This window comes from Orcinus orca, chromosome 12 (genome assembly GCF_937001465.1).
Source record: "Orcinus orca chromosome 12, mOrcOrc1.1, whole genome shotgun sequence".
NCBI classification, from domain to species: domain Eukaryota; kingdom Metazoa; phylum Chordata; class Mammalia; order Artiodactyla; family Delphinidae; genus Orcinus; species Orcinus orca.
This window is the reverse complement of record NC_064570.1, coordinates 23,562,493-23,587,505: the sequence shown is the minus strand read 5'-3', so window position 1 is coordinate 23,587,505 and position 25,013 is coordinate 23,562,493.

Genomic DNA, 25,013 nt, shown 5'->3' with positions numbered 1-25,013 from the left:
AGTTTCCTGTGCTAATGATCTTAAGCTTCAATAACAGCTGTCATGTAGATGAATTGCAAGTTACTCTGGGAGCTATACGAACGTATCACACAGCTTATATCACAGATATATTTTCTCCATCACCTCTGGATTAAAATGTCGCCTATTTTAAGAATTCCTAGAAAAGCATAAAGAAAAACGTGAATACATACACCATAGCCAACTGAAAATTCGGAGTAAAAATTAAGGTTGACAGAATGTCATTATCACACAAATTAGACTGGACATGGAAATTAATCTTTGGAATTTATAAAACCATAAAATTATCATTTCTTTGTATTTTAATTTATTTCCTTTTAAAAAGAACATATAGGATGAAAACTAGTTAATCAGTGTTTTATGGTTAATTAACTCAGGGGTTATTCAATGCCATAAAATTGTTTGATATAATTCTGAAATAGCTAATTTAAATCTTACCTTGACTATGGTATACTAAATAAATTATATTTATTACAATACTGATTTATCTGCAGTGTATACAGTAGCCTCAATGTATTTTAATCTATTAGTTAAACAATTAAAAAACACTATTAGACATGTTCTGTTTCTATAGAAATTACTACTAAGATGAGTATTTTCCAAACATGTCTGATGATAAGGCTCTTGTTAAGAATCCAGATTCCTGTGCCCTCCCAGACAATATATCAGACTTTCAAACAGAGGGGTCCATAACATGAACCTTTTGTACAAGTCCAGTTGATTTTTTTCATCAGGTAAGTGTGGTTAAGGCAATGTTCACAGTATGAAAGAAAAACAATAAGTGTATGTGATGTGCAGAAGCTATCCCAGGGATAGCTTGGAATCAAAGGCCCACAGATATTTGACCTCCTCCTACTTCCCCATCCTCATTTCTCATGATTTCTGGATTACATTTTTTTTACTGAGCACCGAGTAGAAGGCTATAATCCTCTGCACACAGTATGTTGCTTCTTTATCCTGCTACCTCCTTGATGGTAACACTTTTCTTCTTTACCTCCTTTCATCCCCTTATCTTCACGATCTTTTTTCCCTGGTTAATCTTATTAATTAAAACGTACTTTATACATATCCTCGTTCGTGAAGTCTTCCTTCACCTCTTCACCATAAGCTACTTTTCAACATCTGAGTCTTTATAAAATCCTGGGCATTACTTAACTATTATGTTTACCTCACTGAATATGATTATGTCTTTAATGTGCCCTTTTTTTTTTTAACATCTTTATTGGAGTATAATTGCTTTACAATGGTGTGTTAGTTTCTGCTTTATAACAAAGTGAATCAGCCTCACATATACATATATCCCCCATATCTCTTCCCTCTTGTGTCTCCCTCCCTCCCACCCTCCTTATCCCACCTCTCTAGGTGGTCACAAAACACCGAGCTGATCTCCCTGTGCTAAGTGGCTGCTTCCCACTAGCTATCGATTTTTACATTTGGTAGTTTGTATATGTCCATGCCACTCTCTCACTTTGTCCCAGCTTACCCTTCCCCCTCCCCGTGTCCTCAAATCCATTGTCTAGTAGGTCTGCATCTTTATTCCCATCCTGCCCCTAGGTTTTTCATGACCATTTTTTTTTTTTAGATTCCATATATATGTGTTAGCATACAGTATTTGTTTTTCTCTTTATGACTTACTTCACTCTGTATGACAGACTCTAAGTCCATCCACCTCACTACAAATAACTCAGTTTCGTTTTTTATGGCTGAGTAATATTCCATTGTATATATGTGCCACATCTTCTTCATCCATTCATCTGTCGATAGACACTTAGGTTGCTTCCATATCCCGGCTATTGTAAATAGAGCTGCAATAAACATTGTGGTACATGACTCTTTTTGAATTATGTTTTTCCCAGGGTATATGCCCAGTAGTGGTATTGCTGGATTGTATGGTAGTTTTATTTTTAGTTTTTTAAGGAACATCCATACTGTTCTCCATAGTGGCTGTATCAATTTATATTCCCACCAACAGTGCAAGAGGGTTCCCTTTTCTCCACACCCTCTCCAGCATTTATTGTTTGTAGAGTTTTTGATGATGGCCATTCTGACAAGTATGAGGTGATACCTCATTGTAGTTTTGATTTGCATTTCTCTAATGATTAATGATGTTGAGCATTCTTTCATGTGTTTGTTGGCAGTCTGTATATCTTCTTTGGAGAAATGTCTATTTAGGTCTTCTGCCCATTTTTGGATTGGGTTGTTTGTTTTTTGGATATTGAACTGCATGAGCTGCTTGTAAATTTTGGAGATTAATCCTTTGTCAGTTGCTTCATTTGCAAATACTTTCTCCCATTCTGAGGGTTGTCTTTTTGTCTTATTTATGGTTTCCTTTGCTGTGCAGAGACTTTAGAGTTTCGTTAGGTTCCATTGGTTTATTTTTGATTGTATTTCCATTTCTCTAGGAGGTGGGTCAAAAAGGATGTTGCTGTGATTTATGTCAGAGTGTTCTGCCTATGTTTTCCTCTAAAAGTTTTATCGTGTCTGGCCTTACATTTAGATTTTTAATCCGTTTTCAGTTTATTTTTGTGTGTGGTGTTAGGAAGTGATCTAATTTCATTGTTTTATATGTAGCTTTCCAGTTTTCCCAGCACCACTTATTTAAAAGGCTGTCTTTTCTCCATTGGATATTCTAGCATCCTTTATCAAAGATAAAGTGACCATATGTGTGTGGGATTATCTCTGAGCTTTCTATCCTGTTCCACTGATCTATATTTCTGTTTTTGTGCCAATACCACATGGTCTTGATGACTGTAACTTTGTAGTATAGTCTGAAGTCCAGGAGCCTGATTCCTCCTGCTACGTTTTTCTTTCTCAACATTGCTTTGGCTATTCGGGGTCTTTTGCTTTTCCATACAAATTGTGAAATTTTTTATTCTAGTTCTGTGAAAAATGCAACTGGTAGTTTGATAGGGATTGCATTGGGTAGTATAGTCATTTTCACAATGTTGATTCTTCCAATCCAAGAACATGGTATATCTCTCCATCTGTTTGTATCACCTTTAATTTCTTTCATCAGTGTCTTAGAGTTTTCTGCCTACAGGTCTTTTGTCTCCTTAGGTAGGTTTATTCCTAGGTATTTTATTCTTTTTGTTGCAGTGGTAAATGGGAGTGTTTCCTTAATTTCTCTTTAAGGTTTTTCATCGTTAGTGTATGTGAATGCAAGATATTTTTGTGCATTAATTTTGTATCCTGCTACTTTACCAAATTCATTGATTAGCTCTAGTAGTTTTCTGGTAACATCTTTAGGATTCTCTATGTATAGTATCATGCCATCTGCAAACAGTGACAGTTTTACTTCTTTTCTGATTTGGATTCCTTTTATTTCTTTTTCTTCTCTGATTGCTGTGGCTAAAACTTCTAAAACAATGTTGAATAATAGTGGTGAGAGTGGGCAACCTTGTCTTGTTCCTGATCTTCGTGGAAATGGTTTCAGTTTTTCACCATTGAGGACAATGTTGGCTGTGGGGTTGTCATATATGGCCTTTATTATGTTGAGGTAATTTCCCTCTATGCCTATTTTCTGGAGGGTTTTTTTAATCATAAATGGGTGTTGAATTTTGACAAAAGCTTTTTCTGCATTTATTGAGATGATCATTAATGTGCCGTTTTCCCTCACTTTGTTGTAAATACTCTGAAGGCACTTACCAGGACTTCTTTTAGCTTTGGTTACCCCACAACTTAGCGTGGCACACAGTAGATGCCTAGAACATGACAGTCAGATGAATGGATTGGTGGATGGATAAACGGATGGATGGATGGATGGGTGAAAGGAACAATTTTGTTCCACAAAGTGGGAATCAGGATAAGAACACAGGGTGGAGTCTATATTTGAGTGAATTCTAGGACAGTGCACACACAAATTTTTAGTAAGTCAGGCAGGGCAAAAATCAGGGAGGCACTGGAAGGACACTTATCCTAAAAGCAAGAAAATAAGTGCTCCGAGGTCAGGTGGTTGCTAGCCTCAGAATATCCACCAAAGCTCTAGACAGGAAGTCTTGATTCTGAGAACACCTTTCCTCACACAGATATGTGTGTGTGTATGTGTCTTATAATCTCTGCTAGTGATGCACCAAACTTGAACAAGATGAGGCTTCATTATTGTCATTGATCACACCTGAAGAGATCCTGCAAAGGTCCACATTGATTCATTTTAGTACAACTGAGTCTTGCTCTTTCTTTTATTTAGAGGACAGGAGTCTTGTAGGGTAGGGTATAATTTGCTTCCCGTTTGAGAAACTTGAATAAAATCTAGACTTACAATCTTAGCAAATTAAGGTATAAATTTATCAGGCATAGCCTTGGTTCAGTTTTCTGAAGAATGGTGGAGAGAGAGGTGAGTTAGAGGGTAAAATTCTCCTCAAGTAGGCTGTGTGTGATATCACAGCTTGTGTCCTCTTGATTTGTAATGGAAATTAGACACAGTAAGGGGCATCTTACCTTTTAAGCCATGATATTTTTGAAATTTTACATTCTAAGCAGGCTGGATAATATTTTAAACAAAACACCATTGAAAATCCAGTTCATCAGAGTCATTGCACATACTCAATTGCTGATTTTTATATTGCAGTATTTTTAGCTCTAAAATCATGATGAAATAACACCAAAAGCAAATGGGCCATATTATGCACAAATTGTTTGCTAAATCTAAATTGCTAAATTGAAGCTTTTTCCAGCTGTGTCAGAACAAAAATATATTCAGCTACAAATATATAGAATTGGGATATTTTGAAGGTGGAAAAATATGTTGTGTTTCTATTATAAAACTGATTGAAAAAAGATATCCTTCCTTTAAATTCTGTTTTTTAAACACAGGAAATTCATATTTCTGAATAAATCCTTTCCACATTAACATTTCCTAGGACATGGGTCCCATTTGGTCTATAAAGTCCGAAAATGAGATTATGAAAGAATAAATCTGCTCATCTCATAAGGAGGGTTAGATGGCTTGACTGTAAAATTAAAACTGGATGTCTATAATGCAGAGTACCTTGGGTTCTATGGGATACACAATGACTCAAAATTTTGAAATTATTAGCTAGATTCTTAAGGTTCATGGAAAGGTCATTCTTAGTGAAGTTATTTTAGAATTATGGTCTTATAAAAGCCAAGAGACTTTAAAATTTTTAATCCTGTGTTTCAAATTTAAATGGCTAGAAAGTAAGCAATGAAACAGTGTTTTCAGGCTTCTTGTAAAAGGTCCATTATTGTTTTGCTCTAATCAACTTGTAATGTGTAAGAATGGAGAGTCTATTGTTATGGGGTTTTTTTTTTTAATTTTTAAGAGAAGTTCAAAATCCATATTTTAAGTAGATTTTTCCCATTTTAAAGTAAGTGTGTGCACCAAAAATTTTTCATCTATGGGCTACATTTGGCTTTTGAGTCACCTCATGCCATTTACGTTTCAGAATATGATTCTCCGTTCAGGTGGTAGCATAGCTAAACCACCCCATGCAGGGGAATATCATTTCTCCTGGATGTCTGCCCCCTTCCTGGAGGCCCAATCAAACTTCACTTAGCCATGCCATATACCCCAACTTCTCTGAAAGTCTAGAGGATGTTTTGATTCTTCTTCTTTTCCCCTTCTGAAGCTCATAGTACTTTCTGCCTCTGCATTCTTTGAAAAGGTTTCATATCTCGCTTCTTTGGTAGGAATTATATACCACTGTAGGACATCTATTATAGAATCATTTTGTGCTGCCCATTAATTTATACTTTTTCAACTTGAAATAAAATTCACTTAAGATAAATTTCACCATTTCAAAATATATAATTCAGCGGCTTTTAGTACGTGTACAATGTTGTATCACATCTCCGCTATCTAGTTCCAGAATACTTTCATCACCCTGAAGGAAACTCCTTACCCATTAAGTAGGGACTCTCCATTTCTACCTCCCTCCAGCCCCTGACAACAATTAAATACGCACGCCCCATTCCCCACTACCTCAGCTTCTGGCAACCACCAGTCTGCTTTCTGTCTCTGTGGATCTCTCTCTTCTGGATATACTATATAAATGGAATCATACAGCCTGTAACCTTTTGTGTCTGCTTTCACTCAGTTAGCCTAATATTTTTAAGATCCATCCATGTAGTAACATATATCATTGTTTCATTCCTTTTCATGGTTGAATAATGTTCTACTGTATGAACATGCTACATTTGTCTATTCATCAGCTGATGGACATTTGAGTTGTTTTCATCTTTTAGACTCTTTAAACTAGAGCTGCTTTGAACACTTGTGTACAAGCTTTTGTTTGAAAGTCCATTTTTAATTCTTTTGGATATACAGCTAGGAGTGGAATTGCAATTTTTATTGTAATAATATGTTTAACTTTTGAAGAATTGCCAGCTCTATTCCACAGTGGCCATGCCATTTTACATTCTTACCAGTAATGGGTGAGAACTCCAATTTATCCACATGCTAGCCAATATTTGTTACTTTATATTTTTTATTTTTGTGTTTTTATTATAGCCATCTTATAATGTGAAGTGGTATTTTATTGTGATTTTAATTTACATTACTCTAATGACTGATGATGTTAAACACTTTTTCAAGTGCCTACTGGACATTTCATATCGTTTTTTTAGAGAAATGTCTATTCATATATTTTTTTCATTTTTAAATTGAATTGTTTGTCTTTTTGTTGTTGAGTTTTAAGTGTGCCTTATATATTATGGATAGACCCTTATGGGTGCTGGATTTTTTCCAGGTGCTTTGCTGCTTCAATTGACATAATCATGTGGTTTTTGTCATTCTATTAGTGTGGTATATTCTGTTGATTGATGTTCATATGTTGAATCACTCTTGTAATCCTGGGATAAATTCCAATTGGTCGTGGTGTATAAATCTTTTAATATGCTGCTTGACTCAGTTTGATAGTATTTTGTTGAGGATTTTGCATCTATACTCATAAGGAGTATTGTTCTGTGTTTTTTTTCCTCATGACGCCCTTGTCTGACTTTTGCACGAGGGTAATACTGGCCTTACAGAACAAGTTAGGAAATGTCCCCTACTTTCCTGAACTTGTGTTAATTTTTCTTTAAATGTTTGGTAGAACTAACCAATGAATCCCTCTTGTCCTACACTGTTTTTGTTGAAAAGATTTTGATTACTGATGAAATCTCTTTACTTGTTATTGATCTGTTCACACTTTCTATTTGTTCTTGAGTCAGTTTTGGTAGTTTTGTATTTCTAGAAATATGTCTAAATTTCATCTAGGTTATCTAATTTGTTGGCATTAGATTGTTCATAATGTTCTCTTATAATAAACATTTTTATCTGAGGCCAATGATAATATCTCTACTTTCATTTCTAATTTAAATAATTTGAATAATCACTCTGTTTTTCTTGTCAGTCTACCTAAAAGTTTGTCAATTTTGTTGATCTTTTCAAGGAACCAATTTTTGGTTTCACTGACTCTGTTATGTTTCTCTTTACTTTTAAAAATATCTATTCCTATCTTTCTCATTTTGTTCCTTCAGCTGATTTTGGACTTAGTTTGCTTTTCTTTTATTAGTTCTTTAAAAGAAAGTGTAAAGTTAGTTTATTGATTTGAAATGGTTCTTCTTTTTAATGTAGGACTTATAGTATAAATTTCCCTCTGAGCACTGTTTTAGGTACATGCTATAGAATTTATTGTTTTGTGCTTTTCTTTCCATCTGTCTCAAACTATTATCTAAATTTTCTTGTGATGTCCTCTTTGATCAAGAATGTATTGTCTAATTGCCACATATCTGTGAATTTTTCAGATTTTCTTCTCTTAATGATTTGTAGTTTCATTTCATTGTGGATGGAGTCATATTTATATGACTTCACTATTTTTAAATTTATGGAGACTTGTATTAAAAAATACTATAATACTGGCTTTATTTTACTTATGAAATTACCATTACCAGTGTATTTCTTTCTATTTTTTCTTAACATCTTTATTGGAGTAAAATTGCTTTACAATGGTGTGTTAGTTTCTGCTGTATAACAAAGTGAATCAGCTATATGTATACATATATCCCCATATCCCATGCCTCTTGCATCTCCTACCCACCCTCCCTATCCCACCCCTCTAGGTGGACACAAAGAACCTAGCTGATCTCCCTGTGCTGTGTGGCTGTTTCCTACTAGCTATCTATTTTACATTTGGTAGTGTATATATGTCCATGCCATTCTCTCACTTCATCCCAGCTTACCCTTCCCCTCCCCAAGACCTCAAGTCCATTCTCTACTTCTGTGTCTCTATTTCTGTCCTGCTCCTAGGTTCTTCAGAACCAATTTTTTTTTAATTTTTTAGATTCAATATATATGTGTTAGCATATGGTATTTGTTTTTCAATTTATGACTTACTTCACTCTGTATGACAGTCTCTATGTCCATCCACCTCACTACAAATAACTCAATTTCGGTTTCTTTTATGGCTGAGTAATATTCCATTTTATATATGTGCCACATCTTCTTTACCCATTCATCTGTCGATGGACACTTAGGTTGCTTCCATCTCCTGGCTATTATAAATAGAGCTGCAATGAACATTGTGGTACATGACTTTTTTTGAATTATGGTTTTCTCAGGGTATATGCCCAGTAGTGGTATTGCTGGATTGTATGGTAGTTCTATTTTTAGTTTTTTAAGGAACCTCCATACTGTTCTCCATAGTGGCTGTATCAATTTACATTCCCACCAACAGTGCAAGAGGATTCGCTTTTCTCCACACCCTCTCCAGCATTTATTGTTTGTAGAGTTTTTGATGATGGCCATTCTGACAGGTGTGAGGTGATACCTCATTGTAGTTTTGATTTGCATTTCTCTAATGATTAGTGATGTTGAGCATTCTTTCATGTGTTTGTTGGCAATTTGTATATTTCTTTAGAGAAATGTCTATTTAGGTCTTCCCATTTTTGGATTGCGTTTTTCGTTTTTTGATATTGAGTTGCATGAGCTGCTTGTAAATTTTGGAGGTTAATCTTTGTCAGTTGCTTCCTCTGCAAATATTTTCTCCCATTCTGAGGGTTGTCTTTTCATCTTGTTTAGGGTGTCCTTTGCTGTGCAAAAACTTTTAAGTTTCATTAGGTCTCATTTGTTTATTTTTGTTTTTATTTCCATTTCTCTAGTAGGTGGTTCAAAAAGCATCTTGCTGTGATTTATGTCATGGAGAGTTCTGCCTATGTTTTCCTCTAAAAGTTTCATAGTATCTGGCCTTACATTCATGTCTTTAATCCATTTTGAGTTTATTTTTTTGTATGGTGTTAGGGATTATTCTAATTTCACTCTTTAACATGTAGCTGTCCAATTTTCCTGGCACCACTTATTGAAGAGGCTGTCTTTTTGCCATTGTTTATTCTTGCCTCGTTTATCAAAAATAAAATGACCATAAGTGTGTGGGTTTATCTCTGGGGTTTCCATCCTGTTCCATTGATCTATATTTCTGTTTTTGTGCCAGTACCATATTGTCTTGATGACTGTACCTTTGTAGTATAGTCTGAAGTCTCGGACCTTGATTTCTCTAGCTCCGCTGTTCTTTCTCAAGATTGCTTTGGCTATTCATGGTCTTTTGTGTTTCCATACAAATTGTGAAATGTTTTGTTCTAGTTCTGTTAAAAATGCCATTGGTAGTTTGATAGAGATTGCATTGAATCGGTAGCGTTCTTTGGGTACTACGGTCATTTTCACAATTTTGGTTCTTCCAATCCAAAAACATGGTATATCTCTCCATTTGTTTGTATGATCTTTAATTTTTTTCATCAATGTCTTATAGTTTTCTGCCTACAGGTTGTTTGTCTTCTTAGGTAGGTCTTTTCCTAGTAATGTATTCTTTTTGTTGCAATGGTAAATGGGAGTGTTTCCCTAATTTCTCATTTAGATTTTTCATCATTAGTGTATAGGGTTGCAAGAGATATCTGTGCATTAATTTTGTATCATGCTACTTTACCTAATTCATTGATTACCTATCATAGTTTTCTGGTAGAATCTTTGGGATTCTCTCTGTATAATATCACATCAACTGCAAACTGTGACAACTTTACTTCTTTTCTGATTTGAATTCCTTTTATTTCTTTTTCTTCTCTGATTACTGTGGCTAAACTTTCCAAAACTATGTTGAATAATAGTGGTGAGAGTGGGCAACCTTGTCTCATTTCTGATCTTACAGGAAATGGTTTCAGTTTTTCACCATTGAGGACGATGTTGGCTGTGGGTCTGTCATATATGGCCTTTATTATGTTGAAGTAAGTTCCCTCTATACCTACTTTCTGGAGGGTTTTTATCATAAATGGGTATTGATTTTGTCGAAGGCTTTTTCTGCATCTACTGAGATGATCATATGATTTTTCTCCTTCAATTTGTTAATATGGTTTTTTACATTGATTGATTTGCATATATTGAAGAATCCTTGCATCCTGGGATAAAACCCAGTTGATCATGTTATATGATCCTTTTAATGTGTTGTTCGATTCTTTTTGCTAGCATTTTGTTGAGGATATTTGCATCTATGGACATCAGTGATATTGGCCTGTACTTTTCATTCTTTGTGACATTTTTTGTCTGGTGTTGGTATCAGGGTGGTGGTGGCCTCATAGAATGTGTGTGGGAGTGTTCCTCCCTCTGCTATATTTTGGAAGAGTTTGAGAGGGTTAGGTGTTAGCTCTTCTCTAAATGTTTGATAGAATTCGCCCGTGAAGCCATCTGCTCCTGGGCTTTTGCTTGTTGGAAGATTTTTAATCACAGTTTCAATTTCAGTGTTTGTGAATGGTCTGTTTATATTTTCTATTTCTTCCTGGTCCAGTCTCAGAAGGTTGTGCTTTTCTAAGAATTTGTCCAATTCTTCGAGGTTGTACATTTTATTTGCATATAGTTGCTTATAGTAATCTCTCATGATCCTTTGTATTTCTGCAGGGTCAGCTGTTACTTCTCCTTTTTCATTTCTAATTCTATTGATTTATATCTTCTCCCTTTTTTTTGATGAGTCTGGTTAGTGGTTTATCAACTTTGTTTATCTTCTCAAAGAACCAGCTTGTAGTTTTATTGATCTTTGCCATTGTTTCCTTCATTTCTATTTCATTTATTTCTGTTCTGATACTTATGATTTCTTTCCTTCTGCTAACTTTTGGGTTTTTTTCGCTTTCTCTAATTGCTTTTGATATAAGTTTAGGTTGTTTATTTGGGATGTTTCTTATTTCTTGAGGTAGGATTGTATTGCTGTAAACTTCCCTCTTAGAACTGCTTTTGCTGCATCCCATAAGTTTTGGGTGGTTGTGTTTTCATTGTCATTGTTTCTAGGTATTTTTTTATTTCCTCTTTGATTTCTTCAGTGATCTCTTGGGTATTAAGTAGTGTATTGTTTATCCTCCATGTGTTTGTATTTTTTACAGATTTTTTCCTTAATTGATATCTAGTCTCATAGCATTTTGGTCTGAAGAGATACTTGATATGATTTCAATTTTCTTAAATTTACCAAGGCTTGATTTGTGATCCAGGATATGATCTATCCTTGAGAATGTTCCATGAGCACTAGAAAAGAAAGTGTATTCTGTTGTTTTTGGAAGAATGTCCTATAAATATCAATTAAGTCCATCTTGCTTAATGTATCATTTAAAGTTTGTGTGTCCTTATTTATTTTCATTTTGGATGATCTGTCCATTGGTGAAAGTGGGGTTTTAAAATCCCTTACTATGATTGTGTTACTGTTGATTTCCCCTTATATGGCTATTAGCATTTCCCTTATGTATTGGGGTGCTCCTATGTTGGGTACATAAATATTTACAATTGTTATATCTTCTTCTTGGATTTATTCCTTGATCATTATTGCAGTGTCCTTCCTTGTCTCTTCTAATGGTCTTTATTTAAAAATCTATTTTGTCTGATATGAAATCTTTTGATTTCCATTTGCATGGAATATCTTTTTCCATCCCCTCAGTTTCAATCTGTACGTGTCCCTAGGTCTGAAGTAGGTCTCTTGTAGACAGCATATATATGGGTCTTGTTGGTATGTCCATTCAGCCAGTCTATGTCTTTTGGTTGAAACATTTAATCCATTTACATTTAAGGTAATTATCAATATGTATGTTCCTATTACCATTTTCTTAATTGTTTCGGGTTTGTTACTGTGTTTTCCTTCTCCTGTGTTTCCTGCCTAGATAATTTCCTTTAGCATTTGTTGTAAAGCTGGTTCAGTGGTGCTGAATTCTCTTAGCTTTTGCTTGCTGTAAAGGTTTTAATTTCTCCGTTGAATATGAATGAGATCCTTACTGGGCAGAATAATCTTGGTTGTAGGTTTTTCCCTTTTATCACTTTAAATACATCCTGCCACTCCCTTCTAGCTTGCAGACTTTCTGCTGAAAGTTCAGCTGTTAACCTTATTGGGATTTCTTTGTATGTTATTTGTTGGTTTTCCCTTGCTGCTTTTAATATTTTTTCTTTGCATTTAGTTTTTGATAGTTTGATTACTGTGTTTTTTGATGTGTTTCTCCTTGGATTTATCCTGTATGGGACTCTCTGCACTTCCTGACTTGATTGAGTATTTCCTTTCCCATATTAGGGAAGTTTTCAACTATAATCTCTTCAAATATATTCTCAGTCCCTTTCCTTTTTTCTTCTTCTTCTGGGACCCCTATAATTCGAATATTGGTGCATTTAATGTTGTTCCAGAGGTCTTTGAGACTGTCCTCAATTCTTTTCATTCTTTTTTTTCATTCTGCTCTGCAGTAGTTATTTCCACCATTTTATTTTACAGGTCACTTATCTGTTCTTCTGCCTCAGTTATTCTGCTATTGATGCCTTCTAGAGAATTTTTAATTTCATTTCTTGTGTTGTTCATCATTGTTTGTTTGCTCTTTATTTCTTCTAGGTCCGTGCTAAACGTTTCTTGTATTTTTATCATTCTATTTTGGAGATTTTGGATCATCTTTACTATCATTATTCTGAATTCTTTTTCAGGTGGACTGCCTATTTTCCCTTCATTTGTTTGGTCTGGTGGGATTTTACCTTCCTCCTTCATCTGCTGTGTGTTTCTCTGTCTTGTCATTTTTCTTAACTTACTGTGTTTGGGGTCTCCTTTTTGCAGGTGCAGGTTCGTAGTTTCCATTGTTTTTGGTGTCTGCCCCAAGTGGCTAAGCTTGGTTCAGTGGGTTGTGTAGGCTTCCTTGTGGAGGGGCATAGTGCCTGTGTTCTGTTGTATGAGGCTGGATCCTGTGCTTTTGGTGAGCAGGACCACGTCCAGTGGTATGTTTTTGGGTGTCTGTGACCTTATTATAATTTTAGGCAGCCTTTCTGCTAATGGGTGGGATTGTTTTCCTGTCTTGCTAGTTGTTTGCCATAGGGTGTCCAGCACTGTAGCTTGCTGGTCATTGGGTGGAGCTGGGTCTTAGCATTAAGATGGAGATCTCTGGGAGAGCTTTCGCCGTTTGATATTACATGGAGCTGGGAGGTCTCTGGAGGACCAGTTTCCTGAACTTGACTCTCCCATCTCAGAGGCACAGACCTGAAACCTGGCTGGTGCACCAAGACCCTTCTGGGAATTCTTTGGCCTTCTGCCAGCGTTCAGTACTTGTACTATAGAAGTTACTCGACATGCAGTTGTATTTCTGATGTATTTGTTGGGAGGAAGGTGATCTCCACATCTTAATCCTCTGCTATCTTGGAGGTCCGCCATGACTTTTTAAATTATGCTTTTTTCAGGGTATATGACCAGTAGTGGGAATGCTGGGCTGTACGGTAGTTCAATTTGTAATTTTTTAAGGAACCTCCATACTGTTCTCCATAGTGGCTGTATCAATTTACATTCCCACCAACAGTGCAAGAAGGATCCCTTTTCTCCACACCCTCTCCAGCATTTATTGTTTGTAGAGTTTTTGATGATGGCCATTCTGATCGGTGTGAGGTGATATGTCACTGTGGCTTTCATTTGCACTGCTCTAATGATTAGTGATGTTGAACATCCTTTCCTGTGTTTGTTGGCATTCTGTATATCTTCCTTGGAAAAATTTCTATTTAAGTTGCCCATTTTTGGATTGGGTTGTTTGCTTTTCTGATATTGAGCTGAATGAGCTGCTTGTATATTTTGGAGATTAATCCTTTGTCAGTTGTTTCCTTTGCAAATATTTTCTCCCATTCTGAGGGGTGTCTTTTCGTGTTTTTTATGTTTTCCTTTGCTGTGCAAAAGCTTTTAAGTTTTAATGGGTCCCATTTGTTTATTTTTGGTTTTATCTCCATTTGTCTAAGAGGTGGGTCAAATAGGATCTTGCTGTGATTTATGTCATAGAGTGTTCTGCCTATGTTTTCCTCTAAAAGTTTTATAGTGTCTGGCCTTATATTTAGGTTTTTAATACATTTTGAGTTTATTTTTGTGTATGGTGTTAGGAAGTGATCTAATGCCATTGTTTTACATGTAGCTGTCCAGTTTTCCCAACCCCACATATTGAAGAAGCTGCCTTTTCTCCATTGTATATTCTTGCCTTGTTTATCAAAGATAAGGTGATGATATGTGTGTGGGTTTATCTCTGAGGTTTCTATCCTGTTCCATTGATCTATATTTCTGTTTTTGTTCCAGTACCATACTGTCTTGATTACTGTAGCTTTGTATTATAGTCTGAAGTAAGGTGGCCTGATTCCTCCAGCTCCATTTTTCTTTCTCAACATTGCTTTGGCTATTCAGGGTCTTCTGTGTTTCCATACAAATTGTGAAAAGCTTTTTTCTATGTCTGTGAAAAATGCCACTGGTAGTTTGATAGGGTTTGCATTGAATCTGTAGATTGCTTTGGGTAGTATAGTCATTTTCACAATGTTGATTCTTCCAGTCCAAGAACATGGTATATCTCTCCATCTGTTTGTATCAGCTTTAATCCCTTTCATCAGTGTCTTAGAGTTTTCTGCCGACAGGTCTTTTGTCTCCTTAGGTAGGTTTATTCCTAGGTATTTTATTCTTTTTGTTGCAACAGTAAATGGGAGTGTTTCCTTAATTTCTCTTTCAGATTTGTCATCATTAGTGTACAGGAATGCAGGAGATTTCTGTGTATTATTTTCGTATCCTGCCACTTTAACAAATTCATTTATTAGCTCTAGTAGTTTTCTGGTAGCATCTTTAGGATGCTTTAATAGAGTATCATGTCATCTGCAAACAGTGACAATTTTACTTCTTTTCTGATTTGTATTCCTTTTGGTTCTTTTTCTTCTCTGATTGCTGTGGCTAAATCTTCCAAAACTATGTTGAATGATAGTGGTGAGTGTGGACTACCTTGCCTTGTTCCTGATCTTAGTAGAAATGGTTTCAGTTTTTCACCATTTAGAATGATGTTGGCTGTGGGTTTGTCATGTTTCATACTTATTATGTTGAGGTAAGTTCCCTCTATGCCTACTTTCTGGAGGGTTTTTATCATAAATGGTGTTGAATTTCATTGACAGCTTTTTCTGCATCTATTGAGATGATCATATGGTTTTTCTCCTTCAATTTGTTAATATGGTTTATGACATTGACTGATTTGCATATATTGAAGAATCCTTGCATTCCTGGGATAAACCTCACTTGATCATGGTGTATGATCCTTTTAATATGCTGTTGGATTCTGTTTGCTAGTATGTTGTTGAGGATTTTTGCTTCTATCTTCATCAGTGACATTGGCCTGTAGTTTTCTGTTTTAGTGACATCTTTGTCTGGTTTTGTGTCAGAGTGATGGTGGCCTCATAGAATGAGTTTGGGAGTGTTCCCCCTCTGCTATACTTTGGAAAAGTTTGAGAGGGATAGGTGTTAGGTCTTCTCTAAATGTTTGATAGAATTCGCCTGTGAAGCCATCTGGTCCTGGGCTTTTGTTTGTTGGAAGATTTGTAATCACAGTTTCAATTTCAATGCTTGTGATTGGTCTGTTCATATTTTCTTTTTCTTCTTGGTGTAGTCTTGGAACATTTTGCTTTGCTAAGAATTTGTATATTTCTTCCAGGTTTCCATTTTATTGGCATATAGTTGCTTGTAGTAATCGCTCATGATCCTTTGTATTTCTGCAGGGTCAGTTATTACTTCTCCTTTTTCATTTCTATTTCTATTGATTTGAATTTTCTCCCTTTTTTTCTTGATTAATGTGGCTACTGGTTTATCAATTTTGCTTTATTCTCAAAGAACCACCTTTTAGTTTTATTGATCTTAGCTTTTGTTTCCTTTATTTCCTTTTCATTTATTTCTGATCAGGTATTTATGATTTCTTTCCTTTTGCTACTATTGGGGATTTTTTTTCTTCTTTCCCTAATTGCTTTAGGTGTAAGGTTAGGTTGTTTATTTGAAATGTTTCTTGTTTCTTAAGGTAGGATTGTATTGCTATAAACTTCCCTCTTAGAACTGCTTTTGCTGTATCTCATAAGTTTTGGGTGGTAGTGTTTTCATTGTCATTGTTTCTAGGTATTTGTTAATTCCTCTTTGATTTCTTCAGTGATATCTTTTTTATTAAGTAGTGTATTGTTTAGCCTCCATGTGTTTGTATATTTACAAGTTTTTTCCTGTAATTGATATCTAATCTCATAGCATTGTGGTTAGAAAAGACACTTGATACGATTTCAATTTTCTTAAATTTACCAATGCTTGATGTGTGACCCAAGATATAATGTATCCTGGAGAATGTTCCATAAGCACTAGAGAAGAAAGTGTATTCTGGTGTTTTTGGATGGAATGTCCTATAAATATCAATTAAGTCTATTTTGTTTAATGTAACATTTATAGCTTGTGTTTCCTTATTTATTTGCATTTTGCATGATCTGTCCATTGGTGAAAGTGGGGTGTTAAAGTCCCTTACTATGATTGTGTTACTTTTGATTTCCCCTTTTATGGCTGTTAGCATTTGCCTTAATCATTGAGGTGCTTTTATGTTGGGTGCATAAATATTTACAATTGTTATATCTTCTTGGATTGATCCCTTGATCATTATGTGGTATCCTTTATCTCTTGTAATAGTCTTTCTTTTAAAGTCTATTTTGTCTGATATAAGCATTGGTATTCCAGCTTTCTTGTGAGTTCCTTTTGCATGGAATATCTTTTTCCATCCCCTTATTTTCAGTCTGTATGTGTCCCTAGGTCAAGTGTGTCTCTTTAGACAGCATATATATGGGTCTTGTTTTTGTATCCATTCAGCCAGTGTATGTCTTTTGGTTGGAGCATTTAATTCATTTACAATTAAGGTAACTATCAATATGCATGTTCCTATTACCACTTTCTTAATTGTTTTGGGTTTGCTATTGTAGGTCTTTTCCATCTCTTGTGTTTACTGCCTGGAGAAGTTTCTTCAGCATTTGTTGTAAAGCTGGTTTTGTGCTGCTGAATTCTCTTAGCTTTTGCTTCTCTGTAAAGGTTTCAATTTGTCTGTCAAATCTGAATGAGATCCTTCCTAGGTAGAGTAATCTTGGTTGTAGGTTTTTCCCTTTCATCACTTTAAGTATGTCTTGCCACTCCCTTCTGGCTTGCAGAGTTTCTGTGAAATATCAGCTGTTAACCTTATGAGGATTCCCTTGTATGTTATTTGTTGTTTTTCCCTTGCTGCTTTTAATATTTTTTCTTTGTATTTAATTTTTGATAGTTTGATTAATATGTGTCTTGGCATGTTTGTCCTTGGATTTATCATTTATGGGACTCTGTGCACTTCTTGGACTTGATTGAGTATTTCCTTTCCCATATTAGGGAAGTTTTCAACTATAATCTCTTCAAATATTTTCTCACTCCCTTTCTTTTTCTCTTCCTCTTCTGGGACCCGTATAATTCTAATGTTGGTGTGTTTAATGTTGTCCGAGAAGTCTCTGAGACTGTACTCAATTCTTTTCATTCTTTTTTTTTTATTATTATTGTGCTCTGCAGTAGTTATTTCCGCTATTTTATCTTCCAGGTCATTTATCCATTCTTATTTCTCAGTTATTCTGCTATTGATTCCTTCTAGAGAATTTTTAATTTCATTTATTTTGTTGTTCATCACTGTTTGTTTGCTCTTTATTTCTTCTAGGTCCTTGTTAAATGTTTCTTGTATTTTCTCCATTGTATTTCCAAGATTTTGGATCATTTTTACTATAATTACTCTGAATTCTTTTTTCAGGTAGACTGCCTTTTTCCTCTTCATTTGATCGTTCTGGTGGGTTTTCACCTTACTCCTTCATCTGCTGTGTATTTCTCTGTCTTCTCATTTTGTTTAAATTACTGTATTTGGGGTCTCCTTTTGTAGGCTGCAGGTTCATAGTTCCCGTTGTTTTTGGTGTCTGCTCCAGTGGGTAATGTTGTTTCAGTGGTTGTGTAGGCTTCCTGGCGGAGGGGACTGGTGCCTGTGTTGTGGTGGATGAGGCTGGATCTTGTTTTTCTGGTGGGCAGGATGGCATCAGGTGTTGTGATTTTTGGTGTCTGTGAACTTAGTATGATTTTACGCAGCCTCTCTGCTAATGGGTGTGGTTGTGTTCCTGTCTTGCTAGTTGTTTTGCATGCGGTGTCCAGCACTGGAGCTTGCTGGTCCTTGAGTGGAGTTGCATCTTAGCATTGAGACAGAGATCTCTGGGAGAGATCTTGCTGGTTGATATTACGTGGGGCCAGGAGGTCTTCGTGGACCAGTGTCCTGAAGTCGACTCTCCTACCTCAGAGCCTGAAGCCTGACACCTGGCCAGAGCACCAAGATCCTATCAGCTACAGTGTTCAGAAGAAACGGGAGAAAAAAAGAAAGAAAGAAAAACGTTATTAAAATAAAAAATATATTAAAATAAAATAATTAAAAATAATAAAATAAAGGAAAGAAGCAAGCAATCCAACCAATAAACAAATACACCAATGGTAAGAAGCACTAAAAACTATACTAAAAGAAACAAATGAATGAAGAGACAGATCCCTAGGAAAAATGGTGAAAACAAATGTATACAGACAAATCACTCAAAGAAGCATACATATACCCACTCACAAAATGAGAAAAAGGGGGGAAAATATATATATATAAAATAAAGGAAGAGAGCAACGAAATCAATAAACAAATCTACCAATGATAAAAAGCTGTAAATACTAAACTGAGATAAACATAAAACCAGAAACAAATTAGATGCAGAAAGCAAACCCCAAGTCTACAGTTGCTCCCAAAGTCCACCACCTCAGTTTTGGGATGATTCATTGTCTTTTCAGGTATTCCAAAGATGCAGGGTACATCAAGTTGATTGTGGATATTTAATCCACTGCTCCTGAGGCTGCATGGAGAGATTTCCCTTTCTCTTCTTTCTTCACACAGCTCCTGGGGTTCAGCTTTGTATTTGGCCCTACCTCTGCATGTAAGTCAACCTCTGGTGTCTGTTCTTCACCCAGAAAGGAGGGAGTTAAAGAAACAGCTGATTAGGGGGCTCTGGCTCACTCAGGCCAGGGAAAGGGAGGCGTACGGAATGCGGGGTCATCCTGTGGTGCCAGATGCCGCCACGACGTTACACCAGCCTGAGACATGCTGTGTGTTCTCTTGGGGAAGTTGTTCCTGGATCATGGGACCCTGACAGTGGCGGGCTGCACAGCCTCCGGGGAAGAGAGGTGTGGATAGTGACCTGTGCTCACACACAGGCTTTTTGGTGGCTGAAGCAGCAGCCTTAGCATCTCATGCCCACCTCTGGTGTCTGCGCTGATAACCACGGCTCACGCCCATCTCTGGAGCTCATTTAGGGGGTGTTCTGAATCCCCTCTCCTTGCGCACCCCAAAACAATGGTTTCTTGCATCTTAGGCAGTTCCAGATATTTTCCCGGACTCCCTCCCAGCTAGCTGTGTTGCACTAGCCCCCTTCAGGCTGTGTTCATGCAGCCAACCCCAGTCCTCTCCCGGGATCTGACCTCTGAAGCCCAAGCCTCTGCTCCCAGCCCCCACCCACCCCAGCTGGGGAGCAGACAAGCCTCTCAGGCTGGTGAGTGCTGGTCAGCACCGATCCTCTGTGCAGGAATCTCTCTGCTTCACCCTCTGTGCCCTTATTGCTGCGTTCTCCTCCTTGGCTCCGAAGCTTCCCCCCCACCCACCCACTGTCTCCACCAGTGAAGGGGCTTCCTAGTGTGTGGAAGCTTTTCCTCCTTCACAGCTCCCTCCCAGAGGTGCAGACCCCATCTCTATTCTTTTGTCTCTGTTTTTTCTTTTTTCTTTTGCCCTACCCATGTATGTGGGGAGTTTCTTGCCTTTTGGGAAGTCTGAGGTCTTCTGCCAGCATTCAGTAGGTGTTCTATAGGAGTTTTTCCACATGTAGATATATTTTTGATGTATTTGTGGGGAGGAAGGTGATCTCCATGTCTTACTCCTCCGCCATATTGAAGATACCCCATATTTATTTCTTTAAATGGCTTTGAGTTACTTGCTAGTGTCCTTCACTTCATCTTGAGGACGCCCTTTAGCATTTCGTATAAGATAGCTCTATTAGTGCTGAGCTCCCTCAGTTTTTATTTATATGGGAATGTCTTACTTTCTCCTTCATTTTTGAAAGATAGTTTTGTCAGATATAGAATTCTTGGCTGACAGATTTTTTTTTTTCTGTCAACACTTTTAATTTGTCATTCTACTGCTCTCTGTCCTCTGTGGTTTCTGATGAGAATCAGTTGTTAGTATTGGTGAGAATCACTTGCAGGAGGCAGTTCACTTCCGTGTTCCTACTTTCACAATTCTTTATCTTTGTCTTTCAACAATTTGCAAGATATCTCAATGTAGTTCTCTGAGTTTATCATACTTGGAATTTGTTGAGCTTCTTGGACATGTAGATTCATTTTTCATCAAATTTGAAAAGTTTTTATCTATGGTTTCTTCAAATATTATTTTGTCCTCTTTCTCTTTTCACCTTCTGGGACTCCATTTTGTGTATGTTGGTATGCTTGATATTGTCCCAAATATCTTTTAAACCCTGTGCATTTTTCTTCATTATTTTCTTTCTGCTCCTCCCACTGAATAATCTTAAATGACCTATCTTTATATTTACAGATTCTTTCTTCCACCTATTGAAAATTGCTGTTCTACTTCTCTAGTGAAATTTTTCTTTCAGTTATTGTACTTTTCACCTCAGGATTTCGATTTGGCTTAAAAAATATTCGCTGTCTCTTAGTTGATGTTACCCATTTGGAGAGGCATTATTTTCCTGGTTTCACTTAGCTCTTTTCATGGTGTCCTTTAGCTCTTTTAGCATATTTAATACAATTATTTAAAATTATTTCTTAGGTAAACTCAATTTTAGGGCCTCCTTAGTGATGGTTACTTTTAGTTTTCCTGTGTGTGGGAAGAACCTTCTTGTTTCTTCTCTGTAGGCCTCATAATTTTGTTAAAAGGCAGATATTTTAAATATTATAATTTGGCAGCTCCAGAAATCAGATTCTTCCTCTTTCTCATAGTTTGTTGTTGCAACTTGTTGCAGTAGTTTTTTTGTGCTTTTCTGAACTAACTTTGATATGTCTGAACTAAGAATGATATGTCTGGATTCTTTGTTTTGTTGGTCTCTGATATCTTTGTTCCTTCTCCTTAGTAGTCAGCTAGAGTTTTTCTTAAGCACTCAGAACCAGAAAAAAAAAAAAGAAGAAAAAGGAAAGAAAAAAGTGACTTTTTATTTTTGTAGTTTGGCTCTGTGTTAGAGCACTCTTTCAATGCTAGCCAGGAAATTAATAACCTTTCTTTAACCTTCACTTCCTGCTCACACAGAGCTTGAAGTTCAGCCAGAGGCGAAAGCTTAGGTTCTTCTCAGGTGTTTTCTGAGCATGGATCCAGACTTGGGCATTTTCTTTGGTCTTCTACATTCCCCAGAATATATAGGGGCTTCAAAGCCCTTCCTCCCCATGTTTCTCCTTCCCAGCCTCTTCATTCCTTAGCTTCTTGGTTTGTTGTTTGTCCTAACTACTATACAATACCTTGGTCCATGTGGCCATGGCTAATACATTTGCCTTTAAATGCTTTCAACAAGCACCACCAGGGAAGCTGCCTCAATCCTGTGGAAACTCTGAGGCAAATAAAACACATCAAGCCGTTGAGATGACATTTCAAAGACCCATCAGACAGGTTAAAACAATGAGTTCTGTATTGCTCCCTCTGGTTACAAATAACCCGCACCAGTAAAGCAGGTTGCCATCTCAAAGCTGCTGTTCAGCTGGGTTTCAGGGGATGGCAACCAGGTAAGTTTAATGTGCTAGAGATCTGTTACTAAAATCCAGTTGTTTTTCTCTTTATTAATGTTTTTCCTTTGATTCCAGAACTATAAAAAAAGTTAATTCTGACAGTTTTTGCCAGCTTATTTCTTGCTTTTGCAATATGCAATTGCAAAGTTTTGAAATTCATACTCTTTTTCTTTTTTTTTTTTCGTATGTCAATCTTTTTAATACTGATTTTAAGTTGTAGAGAGAATGGACACTACTTGTGGTCTAGACTTTTATTTTATACTATCTTTGATGATTTTCACTATAAATCCTAGAATTTTACATACAGTAATTACTAAATTATAATTTTGAATGAATTAATATATCAATCAGAATCCACATACAGACATTTTTATTACCTACCTGAGTGACTTATTCTGCAGTGTAAAAATTCTGAATTTAGGATAAGTTTCCTTATACTCTAAAATAAATTCTTCATGGTAACATTAATTTTTCTTTCCTAACTACTAGTGAAGATAGAGAAAATATGGTCATTATATTTTTCATAATATCCTTGTGTACACAGAATAGTTTTAAAATTTAATCATCCCCAGATCTCTCTAGCTGTAAAATAAACAACCTTTCAGCCTTTCCTCATTGGTTTTATTTTCTGCCTGAATTATCCAGATAAGGACTGGAAAATAAAGACCTGTCTCATTTGGCTAAGTTAGCAGTCTTCAATTCACTTGGGAGTTGAGCAATACTTTTGCAATGAACTTTAGTTAGAATTTTTAAATTAAGTAATGTAAAATAGTTCTAGGAATATTACCCTTGGGAGTATTTCTTCCATAGTACTAGTGACTGGCCATAGATGTTTAATGGTTCATGCATTTGGGTTAGGGTTATCCTTAGCATGAATGAAGGCAGATCAATCTAGAGTTGAGACTTACTAACTTAGAATGATATATTCTGAAAGAGTATGTCCATATACTTGTATCCAAAATCTAGCAAACATCTGTAGAAAGAGTATTTAAAATACTGAAAGTGTTATTGTTTAATGTCCTATATTTATTTTTGAGGAAATAATATTTCTAGAGAGCTTTTTTGTACTAGGTAAATTCCTAGATGCTTTCTGATAAGTGTTTACTAACAAACAAATGCTAATACCTTGAATTAGTTATAACGTTCTTGTCTTAGTCAAGGAGACTAAGGATCTGAGCTGCTAAGAACCTTGTACAGAGCATGGCAGCTGTAGGAGTGTACCACTATAATCATCCTTTAAGAGAGAGCCTGCCTCAACTGATCATATCTGATTGCAGAGCCTTTGAAATTCCTGCAGTAGTGTAGTTGAGGACGTGCTCTCCTCAGGCAGCTTCAACCAATACTCAAGCACAGTAGTGTAGGCTGTGTAGGCTGTGTCATTGCTGCTCAAGGCAGGGCTCCTCTACAGACAATCTTCACCTTAAAGGTCCCCTTTGGGCTTCAGACTTTCTCAGACCTACACTATAGTCTGGGTCTCTTCCTTCCTAGTTGTCCTTCCTTTCTTCACAGGTGTCAGACCCCCATCACAGTCTGAGGGATTTTCCTGCCCACTTCTGCTCCCTCTTCTGTTATCTTTCACACACATTATCTAAAATAAATCTTTCGTACTGTAAATTCTGTTTTTGTATTTTCTTCCCAAAGGATCTAAAATGACACAAGGAGGAAGAATGATATACTGGAGGAAAGCAAAAGTTATTTATCTGGGGTGATTGCATTGGTAAAGGTTGTTACATATACCTGGATTTTCATTCTATTTTTCCCATTTTGAAATTCAGTCTTTTTGTACAACAATATTTTTTGTAAAATGAAGACAATCACATTTATCTTGCAGCATTGTTGTGAATCTCTTGAGTGATGTAGTAATACTTGGCTCTTAGCAGGACCTCAAAAATGGTAGCTGTTAGTGTTGCTAATAAACAACAATAATATTATATAGTAAATATTATGAAATATGTGTAATAATAATATATTACATATTAAGTATTGGTTCTGGTATTAAAAATCAAAAATGTCCTCCCACAAACTGTGTCCCTTTCCATGCCTCTTTTCTAGCATCGTTCTCATTGATGATGCAGGCTTTTTATATCTTAACTTTTAGTTATTTTGAAAAGAATACATTGAATTTATATTGTCACTAAATGTTTGGATTGATGTGATGCTGTAATGATACGTGATTATCTGCATAGTAATTGATTGTACTTGCCAGCAAACAGCAATGTAGCTCTCAATGTTTGTAAATGGCACCCCTACACATTCTCTACTCAATTATTTCCTAAAGAGATTAGTCAAAGAGGCCACATGATTTAAGAGTAAAATACTTAGGCCTAAAGGGAGAAAGTCTGCTTTCAAAGTTTGTGTCATCTCACCAACTAACTATTATTTGGGGCAATTGTTCACTGACACATAACTAGTTTCCTTATTAATAAAATGAAAGAATTAGGGCAATTTATTTTTAAAGTCACATTAATCTATATAGTCTGAAAACTGATAATGATCAGTTCCTTAGAATTTACACTTTAAGTCTATAAGCAATACCATAATAATCCTAGATTTTCATTATTATATAATTGGTTTTATAATACATACTGAAGATGAATTTTTTTTAAAAAAAAGGAAGAGTCAAATGGATGCTTGTTTGTTAATAGTTAATAAATTAGGTAAGATAATTCATAATCAGATTTTTCATGTGATCTCATTTATTCATAAAAGATTACTACAACAGTGATAAATATTAGAATTAATAGAATTTTTATAAATTTCACTAGAAAATATTAGTTTTAAAGAATACAAATAAAACTTTTCCACAGCCCCTTTCCTGAAAAAAATAATTAGGGAAAACATGCATAACTTTACCCTGCTAAAAATGTTGAAACAGTTAGAGATAGAGCACTCAGGATGATGTTTCCATCT